This window comes from Balaenoptera acutorostrata, chromosome 11, assembly GCF_949987535.1.
Source record: "Balaenoptera acutorostrata chromosome 11, mBalAcu1.1, whole genome shotgun sequence".
In the NCBI taxonomy this organism is placed as follows: Eukaryota; Metazoa; Chordata; class Mammalia; order Artiodactyla; family Balaenopteridae; genus Balaenoptera; species Balaenoptera acutorostrata.
The window spans coordinates 49,147,612-49,174,885 of record NC_080074.1 but is presented as its reverse complement, the minus strand read 5'-3'; the positions used below and the strand labels follow the sequence as shown (position 1 = coordinate 49,174,885).

General features: G+C 42.9%; 1 pseudogene; it reads right to left on the bottom strand.

Moving 5' to 3' along the window:
• Positions 1 to 17,556, bottom strand: part of LOC103008238 (40S ribosomal protein S10-like) — a 116,710-nt pseudogene extending 99,154 nt beyond the window's left edge.
• Between the last annotated feature and the right edge of the window lie 9,718 nt (positions 17,557 to 27,274).

The following is a 27,274-nucleotide window of genomic DNA, read 5'->3' as shown; positions in this document are numbered from 1 at the left end:
ATATATTATGTCTAAAAAGTAATACAAATGAATCTATATACAAAACGGAAACAGACTCACAGATATAGAAAACAAACCTATGATTACCAAAGGGGGAAGGGAGAGGGGAGAGATAAATTAGGGGTATGGGATTAACAGATACAAACTACTATATATAAAATAGATAAGCAGGGGCTTCCCTGGTGGTGCAGTGGTTGGGAATCTGTCTGCCAATGCAGGGGACACGGGTTCAAGCCCTGGTCTGGGAAGATCCCACATGCCACAGAGCAACTAAGCCCGTGAGCCACAACTACTGAGCCTGCGCGTCTGGAGCCTGTGCTCCGCAACAGGAGAGGCTGCGACAGTGAGAGGCCCGTGCACCGCGATGAAGATTGGCCCTCGCTCGCCGCAACTGGAGAAGGCCCTCGCACAGAAACGAAGACCCAACACAGCCAAAAATAAATAAATTTTAAAACCTTTAAAAAAAAAAAAAAGATAAGCAACAAGGATTTACTATATAGCACAGGAATATATACAAGATATTCAATATCTTGTAACAACCTACAATGGAAAATAATCTGAAATATATATATATAATCTGAAATATATATATGCATATATATATATAAAACTGAATCACTTTGCCATACACTTGAAACTAACACAATATTGTAAATCAACTATACTTCAATATAAGTAAATAAACAAACAATCAAACACTCAAACTGGAAGGCACACAAAGGTCATCTAACAAATCTTGCTGGTGAATTTTGGTTAAAATGAAAAACAGATTGTGTGTTTCTCACAAAACATGTCTTGATTTAAATAAATGAAGGTGTCAGTGTAAATGGCTCTCAAAACTCTCCGTAGTCAAACTGTGAAAAGGACGCAGAGTAGAGGAGGGGAAATAAAAGAGGTTTGCCGAGTATGGGGTGGTCTGGTCTAGCTCTCCTATGAGAAAAGTGATGCCACAGGAAAGGGTGTTAGGAGATACACCTGATGGGAGAGAATCATTAGCAAAGTTCAGCTTAAAAGTAGGAAGTGTGCCTCAGAGAAAGGACACAGAGGAAATGAGTGAGAAGGCAGAGAGGGTGCAGGGAGTGGCAAACACAAGGCTATCAAAAACAGAGAGGCGAAAATCTTCAACTTCCTCTCAGAGATATTTCACACAAGCTTCTGCTTGATCCCATTTCAGAAATTAAAACAATCCCCCACTCTGTGGTGACTTCCAGTCCTGGGAATGGAACCCAGCACCTTGTCAACTCATATAAGGAAGATATTATGGAGCTGAGACAAATCCCTCAGAAAGCAGTTCACTCTTTCATTCTCATGGAGCTTAGATAGAGGGGCTCAAGAAGCTTAGTTATTTAACCTGTGTTGAGAAACAGGATCCAGATGCTTTGGAGATTAATTAAAAGGGCCCACCCTAAGGTTCACAAAGAAAAGCTAAATCTTGCCAGGGCCTGGAAACTCATAACAAGCGCCTGTCCAGGACATGACATGGCACGGAGGAAGGACCCAGCAGAGATGGAATGTGAGGGGAGATTATGTACCTCTGGGTGCACTTAGCTATTGCACAAACTTAGCTCCTTAGGGAAAGGCACTGAAGATGAAGAAGAGTCCTACTGGCCTCCAGGACCCCTTGATTACCTCCTTGCACAAAGCATTCTCCTGTCAAAAACCAGAGGAAGAGAAATGTAGAGATGCCAGTATAGTTCTAGCCAAGACAGGCTCTGAGCTAACTAACACGCCAACTAACTAACGCGCCTGCATGCCATGTTGCCAAACACCAAAATACTACTCCCTGCCCAGTCCACCGCTCCAGACAAGACTCAAGGGACAGTCCTACTATTATCTGTTCATTTGATTTCATCAAGCCAAAATGTTTAGAAGCAGTATTCAGAAGAGAGTTGTGGTGTCAGATTGGTATATTTGAGTACTGCAAGGGAAAGGACCAAAATGGTTCTGGTAGCATTCTCTATGGCCCTGGAGAAATCCTACCAAGGTCTTTCTGTATGAAGAGAACAAAATGGATACTTTTTAAAATTTAAGTATAACTTACCTACAGTAAAAAACAAAAAACATTTTTAAAGTGTTCAGTCCAATTAATTTTTACAGAAGTCTACACTCAGATCAAGATATAGAATATTTCTGTCACCCCATGAGGTTCCCTCATGCCCTCATTAGTCAATAATCCCTCAAAAGTTACTATTAATCTGACATCTATAATCAATTCTTGAACCTCATATAAATAGAATCATGCACTATGTACTTATAGCATGTACTCTTTTGTCTTACGCTTCTTTTAATCAAGGCTATAACTATGGGCTTCATCCATGTTGCATGCAGCAGAAATTCATTCCTTTTTATTGCTGTGTAGTATTCCATTATATAAAATTTGCAGTTTATTTATGCATTGTACTGTGGTTGAACAGTTGGATTGTTTTATAGTTAGGGGTTATTAAAAATAAAGCTTCTATAGGGAAGCGACTCTCCAAGGTCACAGCTGGAAAGTGGGTCACTGTGTGAGACACTTCTGCACTTCCCTAGTTCCCTTGCTGGTCCTTGAGCCCACAGGTCACCCGCCCCAGCCAACAGCAAACTCTCCCCAGCTTGCAGTGGGAGAAATTTCATCAAAGTCTTAGCTGAGTCAGTGGGTGAGTAGAGGTGCCGTCAGTCAGCTTATGTGGGGTCTGAGGCTTATACAATTGGGAGAGTCTTCTTTAGTAAAAAGAATATAAAATTTCAAATATATAATTAGGTATAAAAGAGAATATATATTTGTGAGAAAGAATGAGAAGGGAAATGATAATAAATTACAAATATTATAAAGACAAGTAACAAACATCACAAAATCCAGAATAATGGTGTTAACATTTTAATTAATTAATTGCCTGACACACCTCTATAATATTTTTGATTGTCTCCTTGTGGGAGACAGAATAATGGCCTCTGAAGATATTCACAGCCTAATCCCTGGAATATGTGAATATGTTTCCTTAAATGGCAAAAGGGTCTTTGCAGATATGATTAAGGGTACAGACCTTGAGATGGGGAGATTACCCAGAATTACCCAGGTGAGCTCAATCTAATCACAGGAATCCTTAAAAATCAGAGAAACTTTCCTGGGTTTCAGAAAACAGATGTGATGATGGAAAAAAGTCAGATGCTACATTGTTGGCTTTGAAGCTGGAAGAAGTTGGTCCCATGAGCCAAAGAATGCAAGTGGCAGCTAGAAGCTGGAAAAAGTAAGGAAGCTGAATTTCCCCTAGAGCCTACTGGAGGAACTAGCCTGGCAACACTTTGATTTTAATGCAGTGATACTGATTTTGGACTCTGGACATCCAAAGCTGTAAGATAATAAATTTTGTATTGTTTAAGCCACCAAGTTTATGGTATTATTACTGTAGCAATAGAAAATGTACTATACTCCTCATATAACAATGATTTTGTAATGTCATTTTTCATATAAAGAACAGAAAGATAGAAGGAGAAGGAGAGGGAGTGGGTGGGGAGGGGTGGGGAAGGGAAATGAAATTTTTTTTCCATTGGTTGTCAAATAACCCTTTATTAAAAAAAATTTTTGGGTAGTTCTTAACTAGCTGGGCATTCCACCACACCACTGTTGATGTCATCTATTGATATGATGTCATGAGGGTGCTGGCCATCAACATTTTAGCCCACAGACTGGGCAGTCCCCAAGAGGAGGAGGAGGACGGAGAGGAGGGGGATGGGGGGAGGGAGAGGAGGGGGTAGGGAGAAGAGGAGGAGAAGGGGTAGGAGGAGAAGAAAGCTTCTATAAACATTCTTACACATGTCTTTCAGCAGATATAGGCACTCATTTTTCTTGGGTATATACCTAGGAATGAAATTGCTGGATCATAGGGTAGGTTTATATGTAACCAAAGAGTTTCTCAAAGTTGTACCATTCTACACTCCCACCAACAACGTATGAGAGTTCCCATTTTCTCCACACTCTCACCCTCACTTAGAATTGTCAATCCTTTTCATTTTAGCCATTGTACTGGGTGTGAAATTATATTCAAGGTGGCTTTAATATGCATTTCCCCAAAGTCTAATAATGTTGAGTATGTATACATTTGTGTATGGGTACAACAGTCACTTTGGAGTCATTTCCAAATGAGAATAATTTTAAAAGACCATTGCAAGAAAGTGACTATGAAATTAAATACTATCATCCATGCTTACCACCCTTCTGCTTTTCCTCTCCTACATTACATTGTCACCTTTCTATTTTGTTCAATAAATATTTGGCAGTGTCTGGATACTTTGTGTCAGAATTTCAGTGGACAAGCCAGGACTTCCTCACTTCCTCTCTCCCCTCTAGAGTTCTCAGAGCTGAAACAGTCAGTGAAAATTAAGGCATGAGAGTGTAATGGACAGCTTTTGGAAATTCTGCTTCATCAAATCCCTCTTCTCTGAGAAGGATTCCCAATGGTAAAGTCAAGTTTGTATAATGTAACCCTGCCCCTTCCACTGGCTTCAGTTGATTGGATAAGAGGGGACACCTGATCCAGAGGGAGGCCATTCATTGGTTGGCATGAGCCTAAAAGCTTTTCTATCCCCAGCATTTTTAGTTTGGGTATTGTGTTGCTAATCAGTTTACCAGGGACCTTGGAACTGAGAGAACAGACAAAGAAAGAGAGGGGCCCAGTGCACAGAGAAGCAGAGAAAGCTAGTCTACAGAGAGAGTGAGAGGAATAAAACTGAGATGTGCAGAAACTAGAAAAAACCCACACGGATCCCAATATAGAGTAGCTGCTGTGGTCCTTGATTTCTGGTTCCATCCCTGTGAACCCTCAGCAGACTTCCTGCCTTGGGTGCTGGGAGATACCTTAATCGTTATTCAAGTTAATTTCCCATTTTTGGTGAAGCTAGTTTGAATATATTTTTGTTACGTGTCCACAGAAGTCATGGAATAAAGGAATTCATGTCCAGCTCCTGAAAGGAGGCTAACCCCATGTGGCCTGTACCTGCTCCATCCAAGCACTCTCCATCCAGGCTGTTTCTGCAAATGCTAAAAATTTTTATACCAAATCCAGCAAATATTGAGAAGAGAATCAATTTGGGGAAGTTCTAAAAATAAGAGACCATGGGATCTCCTGTTTAATTTTAGTCTCAGTTGCCTTTTTCCTTTTCCTGCTTTCTTCTCTGATCATGGCCAATGTTATCTTCTTTCTACTTTACTTTGTGCCTTCTTTTATTCCCTTGCATCAACCTCATGCCTTTTGAAAACATGCTGTTTTCAGAACAAGGACAGTCATAAAGTAAAAGCATTTTGGTTTGGGGATGATGTTCTCTAAACCCTGAGGTGCTGTACTTTTGTATGAGATTTAGGGACACACACACACACACACACACACAAAAACTACTGACTAAAGAAAAACAGTGCCTGGGATGAGGTTTATAAATTGTGGTGATCAAGGACAAAGCAGGCCCTGTGTGGGTCCAGACCAGTTTTCAGAGCTGTGTGCATTCCAACTTGATAGAGATTCCATAGACTTGCAAACTCAAAAAGACTGGAGGATCAAATCTCTTTGCTAAATAAAAGGAAGAATCTATTGATTAAAAGAGCAGGAAATGAAAGCAAAAAAAAAAAAAAATAGAATAATAACTTCAAATGTTAAGAAAAGTGTCCTTTCAAACTATATAACTAGTTTTGCAATCTAGCTGTGATGCAGGTATTTATTTAGAAGATATCATAGTATCGTATTATATGAAGTCATTAATATTTTCCGCAATGGTCCCCCTCAACATTTATAAAATGTAAAAATATCAAATACAAAATTGCTCTGAGAAACAGCATGAAAGATTAATGAAGAGACAGCTTCCCAAAAGGTTTGTGATGTGCTCAAAGACAGATGAGAAGAAAACACGAGTTAAAGAAAAAAAAAGCAAGATGAAAATATAGCTGATAAACAGAAACAGCATGGTCTGTTTTTCTCACATGTATCATATTTGCTTCCATAATTCATTTTTAATCCCTGCATGTACATTCTGCTTTATGATTAGAACATTCTTTTATGCAAGGTGTAAAAAGGAGGAGAGGAAAAAGATAGCTAGAGGGCATAGCCTCACGGTTAGCCTGAGGAAAGCCTTGGAAAGTTCTAGCAACCACTAGAAGCACCCTTTTAATGGTTGAACTCAGTGAGCTCCTACTAAAGCACATTGTTTACCATGACAATTACATAGCAACCTGGTCCTGTGGTTTCTACTGGGAAATTCCATCCTGTCTTTCTAAGCTTTATTTTCTTTTAAAATTACAAAAGTGGGGCTTCCCTGGTGGCGCAGTGGTTGAGAATCTGCCTGCCAATGCAGAGGATACGGGTTCGAGCCCTGGTCTGGGAAGATCCCACATGCCGCGGAGCAACTGGGCCCATGAGCTACAATTACTGAGCCTGCGCGTCTGGAGCCTGTGCTCCGCAACAAGAGAGGCCACGATAATGAGAGGCCCGCGCACCGCAATGAAGAATGGCCCCCACTTGCCGCAACTAGAGAAAGCCCTCACACAGAAACGAAGACCCAACACAGCCATAAAAATAAATAAATAGGGCTTCCCTGGTGGCGCAGTGGTTGAGAGTCTGCCTGCTAATGCAGGGGACACGGGTTCGAGCCCTGGTCTGGGAGGATCCCACATGCCGCGGAGCGGCTGGGCCCGTGAGCCACAATTGCTGAGCCTGCGCGTCTGGAGCCTGTGCCCCGCAACGGGAGGGGCCGCGATGGAGAAAGGCCCGCGCACCGCGATGAAGAGCGGTCCCCGCACCGCGATGAGGAGTGGCCCCCGCTTGCCGCAACTGGAGAAAGCCCTCGCACGAACCGAAGACCCAATACAGACAAAAATAAATAAATTAAAGAAACGAAGACCCAACACAGCCAAAAATAAAAAAAAAATAAATAAAATAAATAAATAATTTAAAATAAATAAATAAATAAATAAATAAATAAATAAACTCAAAGTTAAAAAAAAAAATTACAAAAGTGAAACAAGAAAAATTGCTTTTCTCACGTACTCCTTTTAATCCTTAACCTACTTAGCTTTGTGTCCTTCAAATGGCAAAGAGAATTAATAATATTGTAGGGTGTAAAAACCCAGGGCTGGGTTTTATATAAAGGGGAGGTATTAGCTCCAGGCCCAAGTCTCTTGCCTGATGCCAAAAGTGTGCGCTATTCTCCCCAGGTAGGATGGCGCTGGATGCTGTGTTAGCCAGGTTCTAAACACAGGGTTCTCCACTGAGATTATCCCAAAGACACGCCCAAGTATGTGGCTGAGGAGGACAACTTTGTAATTGTGTAAACGGGCCTTAAACTTTGTGTGTGCCTTTGCAATATTTTTCCAAGTAATTTTCAAACTCAGGTTTTTAATATTAAGTAAGGCAACTTTATGTACCCAGGGGGGGAACAACCTCCACAGAGTGATTTGAAATACCCTACCAGGCTTCACTTGCAGAAAAGGACGCGGTTGCCTAGCATCCTGCATCTGGCACAGCCCTTGCTTCCTCTTTCCCAAAAGTTCCATGTCAGAGTCTCTTCACTGGGTCAGCTAGCAGAGGACATCAGTCACTGCTGATAAGAATTTACTGAACATCCCATGACTTGGCCAGTCTTTAGATGTTAACTTAAATATCACTTTCTTAGGAACACATTCCCTGACACTCCAGATTAGTTTATGCATTATCATGTTGGTGATTGTACTGTTAGGATTATTTGATTAAAGTCAGTTTCCAACCTCCCCCCCCCCAGCTTTAAGCCCCCAGAACAGTGTTTATTTTGATTATCAAAGTATTCTCAATAACCAGCACATAACCCAATCCTTTCTAGGTGTTTAATAAATACCTAATGAGTGACTGGATCAATGAATGAATGAAATATATACATACTATTTAATGGCCTGCAATTAAAATTTTTTTCTGTTGGCATGGCTCCAGGCCCAATCCCTGAACACTCTGCCTTTGGAATCTCATCCATAAATCATAATTTTGAATACCATCTTCTGCATATAGGTGTTGACTCCAAAGTTCACATCTCTCACTCCAATTTCTCCCACAACTCTAAATTCATATCATCACCTCTTTAGTAGACAACATATCTTTTTAGTTTTCCAATAAGCATCTTAAAATATGCCTAAAGCAGAACTTTTGATTCCCATGAATTATCAAAACTACTTTTCTGAATTTCAACATTAAATGAATATGTGTTAATATTAGGAAATTATTGTTCACTTCTTATGGATAATAACAGCATTATGGGTGTTAAAAAATGATGTGAAGTAGGGACTTCCCTGGTGGTGCAGTGGTTAAGAATCTGCCTGCCAATGCAGGGGACACAGGTTCGAGCCCTGGTCTGGGAAGATCCCACATGCCGTGGAGTAACTAAGCTCGCGAGCCACAACTACTGAAGCCTGCACGCCTAGAGCCAGTGCTCTGCAACAAGAGAAGTCACTGCAGTAAGAAGCCAGTGCACCACAACTAAGAGTAGCCCCCACTCGCTGCAACTAGAGAAAGCCCGTGCGCAGAAACAAAGACCCAACGCAGCCAAAAATAAAAATAAAATAAATAAATTTTAAAAAATGATGTGAAGTAAATAAGAGGAATTTTTAAAAATGTTTATCAAGTACTTACTACACTGTAGGCACTGAGCTAGGCTCTAGGAAATCTCATAAATGATTCGACTGCGCTGGTGTTGGCCTAGGCTCTGCCCTCTGTCCTCTTCTCATTGCCTCACTCTTTCTGGGCACTTTACAGAGGCTTTAATTACCACCTTTGAATGTGAGGATCACAAAAATCCTATTTCTGATCCCAAAGACACCTCTTCTCAGATTACAGCCACTTTATTAACCCAGAATAAGACCAATAGGGAATGTCACAATTTAGTAAACTCAATATCTGGAGGCAATCCAATGGACTCCAGCTATGTCCTGGGAGCGTCTTCCTTGGGAATTTCAAGACCAAGATTTAAGGGAAATCTTCCAGCTGCCTGGGGACCAGTTTATGGGGAACCTTATAGCCTAGAAAAAAGAGTATGTTAACACCCTAATTATATCTCATATTTATATAGGAGCTTATAGTTTTTCTTTTTAAAGTGCTCTTACATTATCACCATGGTACAGATAAGAAAACTAGGGTTCAAGGAAGCTAGCTAACTTGCCCAACTTCTAGGGCTAATATTAATATATGGTAGAATTCTAACTATATCCCAACTCAGCATCATCCCTCCTCTGCAACAAGGCATCAGGTAGAGACATGAGGCTCTAGGAAACAATGAGCCCTGAAGTCTTTAGAGTAAGTGGATAGCAGGATGGATGGAGGAAGAACTGAGGTTGGGAGACCGTGTAGAAACCACTGTGTGAGTGGTGATGAGGCCCTGGTTTAGAGAGATGAAGTAGAAATACAGAGGCATCGGGGTTTGATGCTAAATGAAATTAGAGCATGAAAGAAAAGGCTGATTTTAAAATGTCTTTAAAGCTTCAAACCATGGCAGTTAGAAGCAGAGAACTGGGAATGGGAGGAGTACCGGAGGGAGCAGATGACTTTGATTTTGACATTGGGAAATGAGAGTGTGAGACCTATGAGTATATCTGAACTTCTTACCTTTGTGGGGAGACTGGGTAAGAAATAACCCCAACTAGAGAGGTGGTCCAGGGAGAAAGATGAGAATGTCTTTTATGGAGGCTGTGGTGATGGGGCCAGGAGGGCAGGAACCATAATTTAACCCATGGGATGTATATCTAAAATTTGAGTTGTGGTTAAAAAGTAAGAAGAGGCAGGAGCAGAGGAGGATATGGAAGAGTGGAGCAAAATAGGGGTCAGTGAAGGTAGACAGCAGTGGTTTGGAGGCAGGAAACAGAAGGTGATTTACGCAATCTTTGAAAGCAGGTCCAACAGCTGGCATTTTGCATCCATTTGGAGTGAGACAAGCTAGGACCACAGAAAGGAGCCAGTTTGGAATGGACCAAGGGTGGATGCCCTTTAGGGAGCAGGAGCAAGGGGACTAGAATTAGAGTGAGAAGTGGAGCTGGGACTTTCCTGGTGGTCCAGTGGCTAAGACTCCATGCTCCCAATGCAGGGGGCCCAGGTTTGGTCCCTGGTCAGGGAACTAGATCCTGCATGCTGCAACTAAAGATACTGCATGCCACAACTAAAGATTCCTCGTGCTGCAACAAAGATCCCACATGCCGCAACTAAGACCCGGAGCAGCCAAATAAATAGATTAAAAAAAATAATAAAGTGTATTTAAATTTTTTTATTTATTTATTTTTAATAAATTTTATTTATTTATTTATTTTTGGCTGCATTGGGTCTCCATTGCTGCATGCAGGCTTTCTCTAGTTGCATTGAGTGGGGGCTACTCTTCATTGTGGTGAGCAGGCTTCTCATTGCGGTGGCTTCTCTTGTTGCAGAGCATGGGCTCTAGGCTCACAGGCTTCAGTAATTGTGGCTCATGGGCTTTAGAGCACAGGCTCAGTAGTTGTGGCGCACAGGCTTAGTTGCTCCACAGCATGTGGGATCTTCCCGGATCAGGGCTCGAACCCGTGCCCCCTGCCTTGGCAGGCAGATTCTTAACCACTGTGCCGCCAGGGAAGTCCTGAAAACTAATTTTAATTTTGCTTTCTTTGTAGTACGGTCCGGGCCCGATAGCAGTCTGTGGCCCGGGGGTTGGAGACCCCTGCCTCAGGCAACATTTTCAGTGTTTTTCTTTCCTTCCTTTCCTTCCTTCAACTCCTTCTCAGGAAGAGCCATATATCGTATCGTGGGCCCTAGTCAAGACAAAAGTGACTTCTACAAGTTACATTAGGATCCCTGCTGTTCTCCAGCTCAATCCTCATTCTGGGTTCTTGCACACATATGGGATGAGAGAAGCCTTGAGAAATGGGATCTTTTTGAGAAGATATTCCAAACTTCCGGATGCACATTTTTCCAGAGTCCTATCCTCAGAATATGGGGTAGGGAAGGGGCCATTATGGTTCACTTCTTTAAAAAGCTTTGTGGCTTATCTCTCTCCTTGGGCAGTATCTGGTGTGTGTACAGACACAGCTTACATCCAGTCCGACTGACATGGTGATAGGAATGTTAAAAGAATCCTATGGGAAGGAAGTGGCTTGCTCTTTGGTGTACTAGTTAGTGTTCACCAGAGAAATGAAACCAATGTGATCAATAGCTAGATAAATACACAGGAAAATAGGGAGATTGAGAGAGATTTATTTTAAAGAATCCCTTCATGCGGTTGTGAGACTGACAAGTCCAAAGTGTGTCAGGCAGACGAGCAGGCTGGGAACTCAGGCAAGGTGTCTATGCTGCCTGAGGCACAATTTCTTCTTCAGTAAACCTCAGCCTTTGCTCTTAAGGTGTTCGATGGATCACATGAGGCCCATCCACATTATGGAGGGTAATCTGCTTTATTTGAAGTCTACTGATTGTTAAATGTTAATCGCATCTACAAAAATACCTTCACAGCAACACATAGACTAATATTTGACTAAACGACTAGGTAGCCTAGCGAAATCAACACATGTAATTATCCATCACACTGCGTTCTCAGTAACGATCCCTCCAGAAGCTGTGACTTCCCTTCCTGAGTCAAGGAGAATGAGATATTGCCCTTTCCAGAATGCACAGAGGAAAAAACCAGCTGTGACAACCTCTAGCCAGCAAAGAGGCATAGAAGGAGACAGTAGAAGATCTCAAGGAAGACTTTGTTTGGGCTAGGCCTGGAGCTTACCCATCACTTCCTCCCACATTCCATTGGCCATACCTCATAGCACTGAACCTGGGGAACGTAGTTTAGCAATGCTATGGAAAAATGAGAAATAAGTTTGTGTCCAGTGTCTGCCACAGAGTCAAAATTTCTAGCTTCAGGGACTCATTGGATGGTAGTTCTGTTAACCAAGATAAGCACACAGAAGAGAAGATGTGATGGAAAGATACTAAACCCAGTTTTTAGCATGTAGAGTCTTCAATGCCTGTGGAACATTCAAGCGAAGATGTTCTGTTGGCAGCCTGAAAGGAAGGTCTGGAGATCAGGGAAGAGGTTGGCACTGGAGATCAAGATTTGGAGAGTCTTTGGCTTGTGGGTATTACAACAAGAAAGTGAGAGAGAAGAAAGAGGATGAATCTTTAAAGAAAGAGACAAGTAAAGAAAAAGGGGCTGGTGAAAGAGTGTTTTAGGTTGAGAAGAAAGCAAAAAGGACAGGATCTCAAATGTTAAGGGAGGAGAGGGTTTCAAAAAAGGGAGTGGTCAATAGTGTCATATGCATAGAAAGATGAAGAGAATTTGGAAAATATTATTTGCGTTTAGTTATTATTTTTTGTCTTCTACATTCAAAAATCCTCTCTCAGATTGTTCTCCTTTTGGAAAAGGAGATCAAACAGTTTACTGTAAGATATGAACATCTGGGTTCAAGATGGTAGATTAAGCACAAGTATTTATCTTCTTTCTCACCTAAGATACCATTAAAATGGCAGCAAAGGAATAAACAAAAGCATATAAACCCACAACAGAGAGAATAAGAGAGTCTTCAAAACTATTTCTAGAAAACAGAGAGTGGAGAGAGGACTGTTGATACAGAGCAAAGGAAGCCAAAACTAATACAGCCTGTCTGAATCCAGAAGAGGCTCCCAGCTGGGTGAAGCAAAGGAAAGGAAGAGTGGGAGAGAAGACAGGGGCCTAAAACAGGAAGTGTGAATAAAAGACAGACAGTGGAAGAGGAAAATATGAGTATGAAAGGTGAGTCTAAAGGAGGAGGAGGTGAGGGAGGAGGAGGAGAATTCATTTCTATTTCTTTTTATTTATTTAATTATTCATTTTTGGCTGCATTGGGTGTTTGTTGCTGCATGCAGGCTTTCTCTAGTTGCGGTGAGTGGGGGCTTCTCCTTGCAGTGGCTTCTCTTGTTGCAGAGCACGGGCTCTAGGTGCTCAGGCTTCAGTAGTTGTGGCACGCGGGCTCAGTAGTTGTGGCTCATGTGCTCTAGAGCGCAGGCTCAGCAGTTGTGGCGCAAGGGCTTAGTTGTTCCGCGGCATGTGGGATCTTCCCAGACCAGGGCTTGAACCCGTGTCCCCTGCATTGGCAGGCAGATTCTTAACCACTATGCCACCAGGGAAGCCTCAAGAGAATTCATTTCTAATTGAAGCTCCTGAGTGTCTCCTGAATGTACAGGAGCTCTGACCACAGATCTCAAGAACAGAAATACAATGGGCAGCACTGCTGAGTTGGGCCAGGAGCACTGCTTCCGTGGGTTTTATAATGCACATGCTGTTGGTTGTTTTTCAGCTTAAAACCAACCCATAGATCAATCATGGAAAATTGAATATGGTGACACAATAAAATGTAACAATACCAGTCTTGGCAAGAAAAAATTTGATGGAGGTCTGCTGTGGAAGAGGGGACACACTCAATTACCTTATCACTGTCTTTCAAAACAGAAATTTGAGCGGCACAGTCTACGTTGACGGAAAAAAGAGTGTAGGTTGAGTTGGTGGTTTGAAGGTACAGGTGTAAGCGGTGGAGGTAGTGGTACTATAGCTGTGTCTGGAGGGGAAGCAGGTACGCAGGGTAGTGAGAGGAAGTTAAATCCTCACCCATCATAACAGGAAGTTAACGCACAATGTTACAAGTTGTTAAATCAAGAAATATTTTTTACGGAAATAAAAGTAACTGTTAGGAGAATTTAAAGCGCAAGTTTTCCACGTGGTTTTCAAGACATGGGACCAAGAGAAAAGAGTATTAAGAAGGACGAAAGCTGCTTTTATGTTTTCTGTGTTATTTGATCTTTTCAACCACGTGTGAAATTGGTTGAATGTTTTCATAATAAAAATATCTACACTGATATGGGAAGATCTCCAAGTAAAGTTTTAAAAAGTACGTCTCTGAATGATATATTCATTACGTTATCATTTAAATAACAAGGAACACAACACAAAATAGTTCCTTGTGTTCTGTGGGTACATATCCTTGTATGCAAATGCACAGAAAAAGGTCTAGAGGATTTCTACTGAACTAATAGAAATGTTTCCCTCTAGCAGGAGGATAGAGTTGGGATAAGGGAGCGGGTGGTCCCAGAGGGGCAGGATCTCAGGGGCTGCCCTGCATAACTGGGGCTCCCCTAGTGGCACAGTGGTTAAGAATCTGCCTGCCAATGCAGGGGACATGGATTCGAGCCCTGGTCCGGGAAGATCCCACATGCCACAGAGCAACCAAGCCCGCACACCACAACTATTGAGCCTGTTGCCGCAACTACTGAAGCCCGTGTGCCTAGAGCCCATGCTCCACAACAAGAGAGGCCACCGCAAGGAGAAGCCCGCGCACCGCAACAAAGAGTAGCCCCTGCTTGCCACAACTAGAGAAAGCCCCCGCACAGCAAGGAAGACCCAACACAGCCAAAAATAAAATAAATAAATAAAAAACGCTGCATAACCCATGTGTGAAAAGTCAGCGTGTATATCATTGTATAGCACAGGGAATGCTACTCAATACTCTGTAATGGCCTATATGGGAAAAGAATCTAAAAAAGAGTGGCTATATGTATATGTATAACAGATTCACTTTGCTGTACACCTGCAACTAACACAACATTGTAAATCAACTATACCCCAATAAAAATTTTTTTAAAAAGTCAGTGTGAATTTGTGCAACACTGTGGTCCTGGCCAAGGGATGCTTAGCCTTCTCTGTACTGTTTTTTTGTTTTGTTTTGTTTTTTTAACAACAAAAGCATATTGCTTTTGCAATAAAAATAAACTTTAAAAAATGATGGCTGACTGTCATTCAATGTGTTCTCTCTCCCCTGAGCATTTTATTTTTATTAGGGGACAAGACCGTAACTCCAAAGAACGAATCTCTAATGAAGCTGTTCAGAGATCAAAGTAGGTTAAAGGAGAAACCATGTGGATCAGGAGGGATTCCCAGGGTTCTGGAAGCTTCCCCATAAGGGCAGTTGTCAGTTCTGCACGTGAACAACTGTGTGGTCAATAAGCTTTCCTGATGTCTGATGCTTTCCATAAATTAAGTTAGACAATTCCTCTGATGCAGGAGGACCAGCTCCATAATAGAATCCTTGCGACTTCCTGATTCCTTAATGATTCAAAATAAACAAACAAAATAATGGCAAATCCATCATATCCCAGTTCCCCCCAGATACCCTCTCTGGTTATCTGACTTTGTGGGTCATCTTCTAAAGAAGTTCCCTGGGCAGCCTCTTTTGAAGTTAGGAGGGAGAATATTGTTTGGATATGAGTTGAGGGGAGGTGCTGGGAAGACGAAAGAGAAAAATGTAGTAAGCAATTAATTATATTCTTGGTTTGGCCCCTTCTATAGAAGCCATAGTCAAAAGCAAATGTCTCTGTTTCCAGTTTTTACTGTGAAGAGTCCCAAATCTCTGGAGAGGACGTACATCTCTTAGACTTACAAAACATTAAAGAAACAAGGTTGTGAGTTTGGGTCGTAAGTCACAGTGGTCACTTCAAGATGTAATTCTTAAAATCCCCATCTCTCAGCATTAGCCACAGTCGAGACTTGCCTCAATCCAGATTCAAAAGAAATGTATTCTGACAATTCTATGACAAATATACTATATATTTTGCTGCACTGGAAATTAAGGCAGAAAAAAATTGTGACTATATTTTTAAAAAGGAATCCTTATCTTTTGAAGCATTATACTGAAATTTTAATGTATTAAGTGATCTGCTATCTAGAGTTTGCTTTTAAGCAATGCAGTTTGTGGGAGAGGGTGGCAATGGAAGTAAAAATGAAACAAGCTTGTCCATGAGCAGATAATTGTTGAAGTTGAAAGATGGGTACATGGAGGTTAATTGTTCTATTCTTTTTACTTGTGTATGTGTGTGTGTGTATATATATATATATATATTTATATACACATATATATGTATGTACATATATACATATATGTATATATATATGAAATTTTCTATAATAAATGTTTTTAAAAAAAAAACTAAAAAAAGAAAAGAAAGAAAGAAAAAAGAAATTAAGACAGGCTCCCACAGCAGGGCTTTAAAGAAATGGAGCCTTAAGCATACACAGACAAAATGGAGTTGGAGGGGGATATTGTCTAACACAAGCTGTCTTCATTTTACAAAGAGATTGATATGATTACAGGATACTATAGAATAAGAGGACTAGAAGATATTTCAAGTCTTTTTCACAGCTAAGGAAACTGAAGCTCAGGCTGAAGAACTCGTTAAAATTACCTAGTTATTTCCAAGGACAGACTCAGAGCATTGACGATATAAAGGGAGGAAAAACGTCCTTCTACTCTCTTAGGTTTTGTAGCAGGGACTAAGAATTAAACCAACATAAGACAGATTAACAGGAGAAAAGCATACAGATTTTGTTGAACATTTTTACGTGTATGCAGTCGTCTTCAGAACAAAAATAAAGACACGAAGAAGGCCAAAAACTCGTTAGGCCAAAAAGCTTATATACCATTTTATGTGAAGAACTATAAATTTTGCGAATTTGACAAGACAAAGGGGCTTGAGCTTGGAGGCAGTAAATTGTGAGACAGTGACTAGGAAACATATGGGGGAAACTATGGAAGATCAGGGTTATTTTAGTAGGTTTGTTTGTACAGGTCCTTTTAGGCACTGACTCCCAGTCTCTGGCGATAAGAATGTTCTTCTCTTCCTAGTGCATGGAGGGCATCTTTCTCATGGGAAATTTTATGACCGGCTTTTAGGTAGAAAGGGGGAGGTCACAGAGGCCTTCCTGCATCTGCCGTTTCTCAGATGCCTTTGGCTCAGAATAGTAATCAATACGCCAACGGGCATATTTTGGGTGACATGTTCTGAAGCACCCCTTCAATGGCAAATCTTCATCGATTTATTTATTCAGTCAATAAATGCACATGAAGCATTTACCGTGTATCCAATACTGTGCTAGACTCTCAATAAATGCAAGTGTTAAGTGCCCATGCAGGCATTCCTAGTTCATCCCCACACTTTTTTCTGTCTTAAAACTCTATTCAACACAGTGTTCCAGGCTGTCTTTGGAAATGAATCCTATTTGTGGTCCCCAGACATAGGTGTTTGCTTTAAATTGTTCTCCTCTAGGGCTTCCCTGGCGGCACAGTGGTTAAGAATCCGCCTGCCAATGCAGGGGACACGGGTTTGAGCCCTGGTCCGGGAAGATCCCACATGCTATGGAGCAACTAGGCCTGTGCACCACAACTACTGAGCCTGTGCTCTAGAGCCTGTGAGCCACAGCTACTGAGCCCATGTGCCACAACTATTGAAGCCCGTGAGCCTAGAGCCCCTGCTCCGCAACAAGGGAAGGCACCGCAATGAGAAGCACACACACCGCGACGAGGAGTAGCCCTCACTCGCCACAACTAAAGAAAGCCCGCGCACAGCAACAAAGACCCAACACAGCTAAAAATAAAATTAATTAATTAATTTTAAAAATTTTTAAAAATTGTTCTCATCTAATTTGTTTAAAATGAAATAAAAATTGTTGGACCGGACACCTTAAATATTCCAAGGGAAGTACCTCCACAATGACCCACAGCACAGATGTAGCTCTTATGGGGCTGCCGGTGCTCACATTCATGGTCCAACTGCCATGAGTGGGCAGGATGGTACCTCTTTATATAACCATCTTAGAAGCCACGATGTTTGCTCTCACATTTACTTCTCTAAGACCCCACAGCTCAGTTGGCCAGGGTGAAGGTGTGCCCACACCCCAGGTCAAAACTCTGTCCCCCTGAACCCAGACGACAGCAACTCAGCTTGCCCATTAACACGGTTGTCTGGGTCATTACAATGTTCCCTGCTCAGCTTATGGAATCAGAAATCAGGTGAACAAAGAATCAGTGTGGGCAATCAAGCATTAAAGCAGCTTACAACTCAGACAGAGAAAAGTGGCTCAGGAGGAGGTAAGGAAGGAGTGTCCAGAATTAATGACCATTTTATGGTGAGCTTGCTACCAAATGTGACACTATCCCAATAGTCTGCTTGTTACCTTGGCTATGGGAATATCCCTGAGGCCTCTTTCAAGCATTCAGTCATTCAACAAACACTGTCTGACCACTTATGATATGTCAGGCCCTCTTCTAAGCCCTGGAGAAAAAGATATAAGAAAGTCCATGCCCTTGGGAAACCTGCAGTCTGAAATTTGGATAGAGACACAATAAATAAAATCACACAGAATAGGGTTTCAGACTATTAGAGAAGTAACTCTGAAACTAGAAATTTTCAACCAAAGAAACCGTATTGGAGACCAGGATAGGCTACATCATTTGCAGAGCTCAGTGCAAAATAAAAATGCTGAGTTCCTTATTTAAAAGTTGTTCAGAATTTCAAGACAGCAGCAACCAAGTATGGGGCCTTTCTAAGTGAAGGATCCTGTGTAACTATACAGATTGCATGTTCATCCGATTGGCCCTGTTGCAGTTTCTGGTCTCAGAAAGATAAGGACCAGCCCTGAGAATACCCAGCTCAATATTTATGAAAGGAGAAGTGGTCAGATAATTCAGAATAACCCTTTTACTTTTCCTGCACTGAGAATAACTATTACCATGAGACTGGGCATCATGGTGATCCGGCAGGCAGACTGCAGAGATTCTGTGTGTCTCAATCCTATTTCTATAGCACATTTCTATAGCACATCTCTAGATGTGGTGGGTCCTCACCCACATCTGCCTGCACAGCTCCTCAGGATGCACAGACAAGCATTTCCAAGACAGCTGATTCTGTGTCTGGCTTTGGAGACTGTTAGCTAGCTGAGATTGGTCTTTAGTGATAATTGAGTGCAGACACCCCGGGTTCCGGTGCAGGTGCGCCCATTTGGAGGGGGAGAAATAAGTATTTGAGAGGCAGTAAATTATCCTTCTCGCACCTGATACACACTGTACAAATAAACAATACCAGCTGGTTCCTGAAAATGCATGACTTGGTCCACTGGGAAACCAAGAGCAGAAAATGTTCTTGAATATGCTAACACCTCTAATAAGAGTGAAGAGTGCTTAATTAAAGAAGCAATTAGCTTTGTACACAAGAAGGAACAAACGGATGAAAATATACACAAACACATAGATATCAATAACTTTTAATTTAAGAGCTTGGAGTTTGAAAGGGAATGTTATTTGCTGGTTTGTAGGGAGAAACTCAATGTTCCCCACCTTCTTACCCACCCCAAGGGGGATAGAGAGTTTGCTGTGGGTGAAAGTCAAGGATATAATTGGGCCATGGTGCGAAGGGGTGGAACTTTTGATATAATCAACAAAGGTTAAAAACTCTGCCTTGCCCCATCATTAAGAAGTCTAGGGATGGGACTTCCCTGGTGGTCCAGTGGTTAAGACTCTGCGCTCCCAATGCATGGGGCCCAGGCTCGATCCCTGGTCAGGGAATTAGATCCCGCATGCCGCAACTAAAGATCCTGCATGCCACACTAAATATCCCGTATGCTGCAACAAAGATCCTGCACACAGCAACGAAGATCCTGCATGCCGCAACTGAGACCCGGCACAGCCAAATAAATAAATAAATAAATAAATAAATATTTTTAATTTTTATTTATTTATTTATTTATGGCTGTGTTGGGTCTTCGTTTCTGTGCGAGGGCTTTCTCTAGTTGTGGCAAGTGGGGGCAACTCTTCATCGCGGTGCACGGGCCTCTCACTATCGCAGCCTCTCTTATTGCGGAGCACAGGATCCAGATGCGCAGGCTCAGTAATTGTGGCTCACGGGCCCAGCTGCTCCGCGGCATGTGGGATCTTCCCAGACCAGGGCTCGAACCCGTGTCCCCTGCATTGGCAGGCAGACTCTCAACCACTGCGCCACCAGGGAAGCCCTATATATATATTTTAAAGTCTACAAATAACAAATGCTACAGAGGGTGTGAAGAAAAGGGAACCCTCCTACACTGTTGGTGGGAATGTAAATTGGTACAGCCACTGTGGAAAACAGTATGGAGGTTCCTTAAAAAACTAAAAATAGAGCTACCATATGATCCAGCAATCCCTGGGCATACATCCAGAGAAAATTCTAATTAGAAAAGATACATGCACGGCAATGGTCATAGCAGCACTATTTACATTTGGGAAGCAACCCAAATGTCCATCAAGAGATGAATGGAGGGCTTCCCTGGTGGCGCAGTGGTCGAGAATCTGCTTGCCAATGCAGGGGACACGGGTTCGAGCCCTGGTCTGGGAAGATCCCACATACCGCGGAGCAACTAGGCCCGTGAGCCACAATTGCTGAGCCTGCGCGTCTGGATCCTGTGCTCCGCAACAAGAGAGGCCGCGATGGTGAGAGGCCCGTGCACCGCGATGAAGAGTGGCCCCCACTTGCTGCAACTAGAGAAAACCCGCGCACAGAAACGAAGACCCAACACAGCCAAAAATAAATAAATAAATAAATAAATAAATAAATAAATAAATAAAATTAAAAAAAAAAAAGAGATGAATGGATAAACAAGATGCAATATAAGAACTTCCCTCGTGGTCCAGTAGTTGAGAATCCACCTTCCAATGCAGGGAACATGAGTTCGATCCCTGGTCAGGGAACTAAGATCCCACACGTTGTGGGGCAACTAAGCCCGCACGCCACAACTAGAGGGAAGTCCGCGCACCACAACTAAGACCCAACGCAGCCAAATAAATAAATAAGTATTTTGCAGCAACATGGATGGACCTAAAGATTATCAAACTAAGTGAAGTAAGTCAGACAAAGACAAATATCATATGCTATCACTTATATGTGAAATCTAAAATATGATATAAATGAACTTATTTACAAAACAGACTCACAGACAGAAAACAAACTTATGGTTATGAAAGGGAAAAGGGGGTGGGGGAGAGATAAATTAGGAGTTTGGGATCAGCAGAGACAAACTACTATATATATAAACAACAAGGTTCTACTGTGTAGCACAGGGAACTATATTCAATATCTTGTAATAAACCATAATGGAAAAGGATATGGAAAACAAAACAAAAAACTCTGCCTTGCCAATGGCTGGTCTCTTGGATTTCTATCTCTTTTTATTGTTGTCTCCCTTGGATTCTCCTTCTTATCTTTGCTGCCGGTGTGGTAAAAGAGACTTGGGAGCGACCATTTGCTTGGGAGGGATGCCCATCCTGGTGAGGACCAGAGGGTGGGTGGCCAAGGTCGGCTCTGCTCCACTTCCCCTAGAGAAATGCTCTCTTTCCTTTGTTCTTTCCTTTGGGGGTGCCCTTCCGGCCTCCCCTCCTGATGGATGTGGTAATATCTAAAAGCCAGGATGCAGGGGGTAGGCCTCGTGGAAAGACACTAAACCTGCTTTTGTTCTAGGTCTTTCCCAGAGGTATAGAAGGACAGCCTTGACCCACATGTGGTTGAGCCCAGCTAACAGGGCTAAAGGGTTTGAGGTCATAAATCTGACATTTGCATAGAAGGTCCCTACGACATAGCTCCTTCATGATTCTCTGATTTAGCTCTCACATGGAGCAAATCCAAGATTTCTAGCACTTTATGACTTATCTTAATTCAATTAAATCCAATGAGCACTTACGAGCCTAATATGGGCAAGACTCTCTCAAAATCAGAAACAAATTTTTATTATAGCTTGTGAAGAAACGAGTTTATTTTGACATGTTTATGACAGTTATTGATGACTTGGCATTGCACGTGATGTGGTCCTCACAAAGTTGGTTCCAGTCCTTTAAAAAGCAAATGTTTAGGGCTTCCCTGATGGCGCAGTGGTTAAGAATCTGCCTGCCAATGCAGGGGACATGGGTTCAATCCCTGGTCTGGGAAGATCCCACATGCCGCGGAGCAACTAAACCCGTGAGCCACAACTACTGAGCCTGTGCTTTAGGGCCCGCAAGCCACAACTACTGAGCCCACATGCCACAGCTACTGAAGCCCATGTGCCTAGAGCCTGTGCTCTGCAACAAGGGAAGCCACCGCAATGAGAAGCCCTCGCACCACAATGAAGAGTAGCCCCCGGTGCTTCCCTGGTGGCGCAGTGGTTAGGAATCCGCCTGCCAATGCAGGGGACACAGGTTCGTGCCCCGGTCCGGGAAGATCCCACATGCCGCGGAGCGGCCAGGCCCGTGAGCCACAACTACCCATCCTGCGCGTCTGGAGCCTGTGCTCCACAATGGGAGAGGCCGCGACAGTGAGAGGCCCGTGCACTGCGATGAAGAGTGGCCCCCGCTCGCCGCAACTAGAGAAAGCCCTTGCACAGAAACGAAGGCCCAACACAGCCAAAAATAAATAAATAACTAAATAAATAAATTTATTAAAAAAAAAAAAAAGAGTAGCCCCCGCTCGCCGCAACTAGAGAAAGCCTGCGTGCAGCAACGAAGACCCAATGCAGCCAAAACAAATAAATAAATAAATTTTAAAAAAGCAAACGTTTAATTTTGGAATTTGACTAAGACCACCAGAGGCAGGCAGTCTGCATCAAAACTGGCCAGCTAAGTTGAAGGGGGAGTCAAAAAGCTCTTGATTAAAACTGCTGAACAAAGTTCCCTCTCTGGCCTTCCTAGCCCTCACCCAAGGCCCTGCCTTCCTCTTCCCTGTGATTCTCAGCAACGGCCCGTGGTATGTGCACAGCGTGCTACCCATGGAGGCCACAGATCCTGTTAAGCATTTTTATTCCTATTCAGTTCAGTCTTCTCCCAGGACCTGACCTCTAACTATTTACATCGTACACTTTGAAAGTCTTGATGTATTGCCAAAACTTAAAATAATCCTCTACACTCTTAACCTTTTCACTCACTACCTCCTCTCCTTCCTGGCTGCAACTGAAAACTTGGATTTCCCTGGAGAACTCTTGTGTCTTGCAGCCCTCGCAAGTGGAGACAGCTCACCTGTGCACACATGCTCTATCTGATGGCCAGAGGTAGTTTCTCCTGGCTTTAGGCTTCTGCCACATTGCTCTTGCACATTTTTTCAAAAGCCCTCGCTTTGAAAAAAATTCATATCAATCAGCTTCCCAGCTCTATTGGTTTCCTATGACTGCTGTAACAAACTACCACAAACTAAGGGGCATAAAACATCACAAATGCATTGTCTTAGCATAACAGAGCTCCAAAATGGATTTCACCGGGCTGAATCAAGGTGTCAGCAGGTCTGCATTCCCTCTGGAGGCTCCAGGAGAGAATCTATTCCCTTGCCTTTTCCACCTTCTACTGGCTGCTTGCATTTCTTCGTTTGTGACCCCCTTCCTCCATCCTCAAAGCTGGCAATCGCATCACTCAAACCTCTGCTTCCACAGTCTTCACATCTCTTCTGCTGACCCCGGCCTCCTTTTTCTCTTTTAAGGACACTTGCAATTACACTGATCCTATCTGGATAATTCACGATGCTCTCCCCATCTCAAAATCCTTAACTTAATCACATCTGCAAAATCCCTTTTGCTATGTAAGGTAACAGATTTATACGTTCTGAGGATGAAGACACAGACATGTTATTTCCCTTCTCTCCACCCCTATAATTCCCATCCCCAGAAAGCCCAGGCATTCCCCTATTCCCCTTATATCAGCTCCTCTAATGCAGAGATCTCTGTCTTCAACCCTCCCATCGTCCTCAATGATGTCTAGCCTTGATCTCTTGGTTCCTTGATCTCTTTGTGCCCTTCACCTTATCCCTCTAGGTCTCTTTTTTTTTTGGCAACCCTGGGCTTTGTCATCACTCATATTTGTACCTCCTCAAGCACTTCAGAAATCCTACTTAGGGACTTCCCTGGTGGCTCAGTGGTTGAGAATCCGCCTGCCAATGCAGGGGACACGGGTTCGAGCCCTGGTCTGGGAAGATCCCACTTGCTGTGGAGCAACTAAGCCCGTGCGCCACAACTACTGAGCCTGCGCTCTAGAGCCCATGAGCCACAACTACCAAAGCCCGCGTGCTACAACTACTGAAGCCGGCACGCCTAGAGCCCCTGCTCCACAACAAGAGAAGCCACCGCAATGAGAAGCCCGCGCACCGCAACAAAGAGTAGCCCCCGCTCGCCACAACTACAGAAAGCCTGCACACAGCAACGAAGACCCAACACAGCCAAAAATAAATAAATAAAATAAATTTTTTTTAAAAAACGAAAGAAATCCTATTCAGACCAAGGTCTCCACTTCTTCCCTCTAAACGTGCTCTTTGACTTCACTAAGACCTGAGTCCCCAAATTCTGATCTGTAAACAACCCACTCTCTAGTTAATCCCTTCCGTGACATGTTCTTCAGCAACTCCATTTCCTGTGCCTCTTTGGTGGCCTTTCCATCCTTCCTTAGTGACCCAGGCCCTGGCAGAATCTGACCACGAGGGTTTCAGAGTCATGTGGGAAAGAATCCTATTGCTGCACTGCCCGGTGTCCCTACAAGCTGGTCCATCCAAGATGCTCCACAGGGCTTTCTCCTGCCTCTGGTGAGCTCCCTCTCGCAGGCTCCATGTTGAAAACTCCAAACACAGACTTCTCCTCAAACCTCCCACACAACCTCCACATCCCTCACCCTTGGCATGGGATGCGTTCTCAGAATCCAAAGAGAAAATAGAGGCCACACGAGTCAGAGCCTCTTGCCTTTGTTGATCCACCTAAAATGCATCTCTTCTCACCTCTTTCAGTTAGAGGGAAAGGGGTCCTTCTTCTTTCAAAGGCCAAGCCCTCTCCTGTGTGCTAAATCCCCTCTCCATCAATTTCCTCCTCTGTTAGACACACTTAGTCTTCCTCCAATCACTCTTCTTCTTCATAAACACATTCACATTTTTCTTCCCATCATCCTTCCCTTCACCCTCGCCTACCTTCAAGCGACTCATCAAATCTCTCTTTCCCTACAAAGTTGGTACAGGGATAAACTGTAGGACATCACCGAGCCTGAAAAAAGCTTACCCCTTCAGTATGGAATGAGGTGAACTCAGCCACCTCTAGAATGATCCAAAAGTAGGAGAGGATATAGGGTTGGGGCCTAAACCTTATACAGGCTAGTAGTGGGGTTGTCCTTGCAAAAAGAACACAAAATTAGGTACAAACATACAAGGCCTTGGAAGGGACAGGTAAAAGTAATGGGTCTTGAAGCTCAAATCTTATAAGTTTCACAGCAGATCTGCCCCTGCCCAGGAGACAGTGTGGAGCCACTCCAGTAATTGAGAATGTCGCTGAGAACGCACACATCTAGCAACTGCATTATGCTCTTTGAGAAAAGTGCTTCCCAGAGGTTAGAAAGCGTATCATTGCTAGTATTCAAGATTTGGGGGAATAACAGATAATCAATTTTTTTTTCAAAGCTATGTCTTTGGCTTTACAGTTGCCTTCTATTTGTGGCAAGGGATACTGGCTTTCCATTTATGCTCATAACATAACATTTTCTTTTTTTTTTTTTTTTAATGATTATTCTATGTTTATTTATTTATTTTATTTTATTTTTTTATTTATGGCTGTGTTGGGTCTTCGTTTCTGTGCGAGGGCTTTCTCTAGTTGTGGCAAGAGGGGGCCACTCTTCATCACGGTGCACAGGCCTCTCACTATCGCGACCTCTCTTGTACCGGAGCACAGGCTCCAGACGCGCAGGCTCAGTAATTGTGGCTCACGGGCCCAGCCGCTCCGCGGCATGTGGGATCTTCCCAGACCAGGGCTCGAACCCGTGTCCCCTGCATTGGCAGGCAGATTCTCAACCACTGCGCCACCAGGGAAGCCCCATAACATTTTCTTTTAAAATAAATATTCTTGGGCTTCCCTGGTGGCGCAGTGGTTGAGAATCTGCCTGCTAATGCAGGGGACACGGGTTCCAGCCCTGGTCTGGGAAGATCCCACATGCTGCGGAGCAACTAGGCCCGTGAGCCACAACTACTGAGCCTGCGCGTCTGGAGCCTGTGCTCTGCAACAAAAGAGGCCGCGATAGTGAGGGGCCCGCACACCGTGATGAAGAGTGGCCCCCGCTTGCCACAACTAGAGAAAGCCCTCGCACAGAAACGAAGACCCAACACAGCCAAAAATAAATAAAATGTTTTAAAAAAATAAATAAAATAAAATAAATATTCTTAATTTTTAAGTAAGTTAATTTTTTGAAATTAAGCTAAAGATAGTACACACTGGAGGCACATGGATATGGCAAATATTATGAAAATAATATGAGAATGTTCATGTTTGGGAAACACTGAAGCAGAAGGAATGGGATGGTTTCTCTAAGAGAAAAATCCAAAGAAATAAAATCTGTCAGTATGATTCCCCTGCTGCTAAAAGGAGACAGAACCACAACCAGTAAACACGAGCACCTGTTGGTACATCCCTGGTGGAGATGGATGCACCAGGTATCACAGATTGAGGACACCACTCATATTATCTAGATGAGTCCCCTCACTCTGAGTTCACACTTCCTGGTAACATTTTGATTATAATTAGGCTTTGCCAGCAAGCTATGGTGCTCTCATCTGTAAACTATGAACATCTGGATTTCTCAGTAGTCTATTACTCAGTACCAATTAATCAATCAACATTCGGTTTTCAAACACAAGCTCTCATGGACTTGGAACCCTATGTTGGCAAACTCTGCTTCTGAGCCTGCCAGACTGAGGACTGGAGATAAGTTGGTCAAGGTGATGTCACCTGTATACTTGTCTAGGTGGCCAGCCCCCTCAGCTCCTTCCTCCGGTGGCAACTGACCTGCTGCACGGCTTTTACATCAAATCGCTGCCTCATCTGCTCCTCAGCATTTACAGTCAGCCTCTGGCCCTGCTGTTCACCTAGTCTGCCCTCAGGAAGTACATCCATGGCCTTCTTATCTGATTTGGGCTTCAATTTAGAGCGCATCTTCATTGGCCTCCCTTTGAATGCTTTTGAGCCTTCACTGTCCATCATCTACTTTCATGGTTCGCTGTCAAATTTTTTAAAAACTATTTCCTTAGAGTCACAGATGTAGAAAACAAACTTATGGTCACCAGGGGGGAAAAGTGGGGGAGGGATAAATTGGGAGACTGGGATTGACATATACACACTACTATATATAAAATAGATAACAAATAAGGCCCTACTGTATAGCACAGGGAACTCTACTCAATACTCTGCAATGACCTATATGGGAAAAGAATCTAAAAGGAGTGGATATATGTATATGTATAACAGATTCATTTTGCTATGCACCTGAAACTAATACAATATTGTAAATCAACTATACTCCAATAAAAATATTTTTAAATAAAATAAATTTTAAAAATAAAAACTATTTCCCGCCCAGACCCCACTTTTGCTTGCCCCTTAAACATGGATATCTCCAAGGCAATGAGCAGGGGACTGGGGTCAGACCACTTGAGCCACTTGAGTTCTAATCTACTTATCAATTATGTGAATTTAAGCA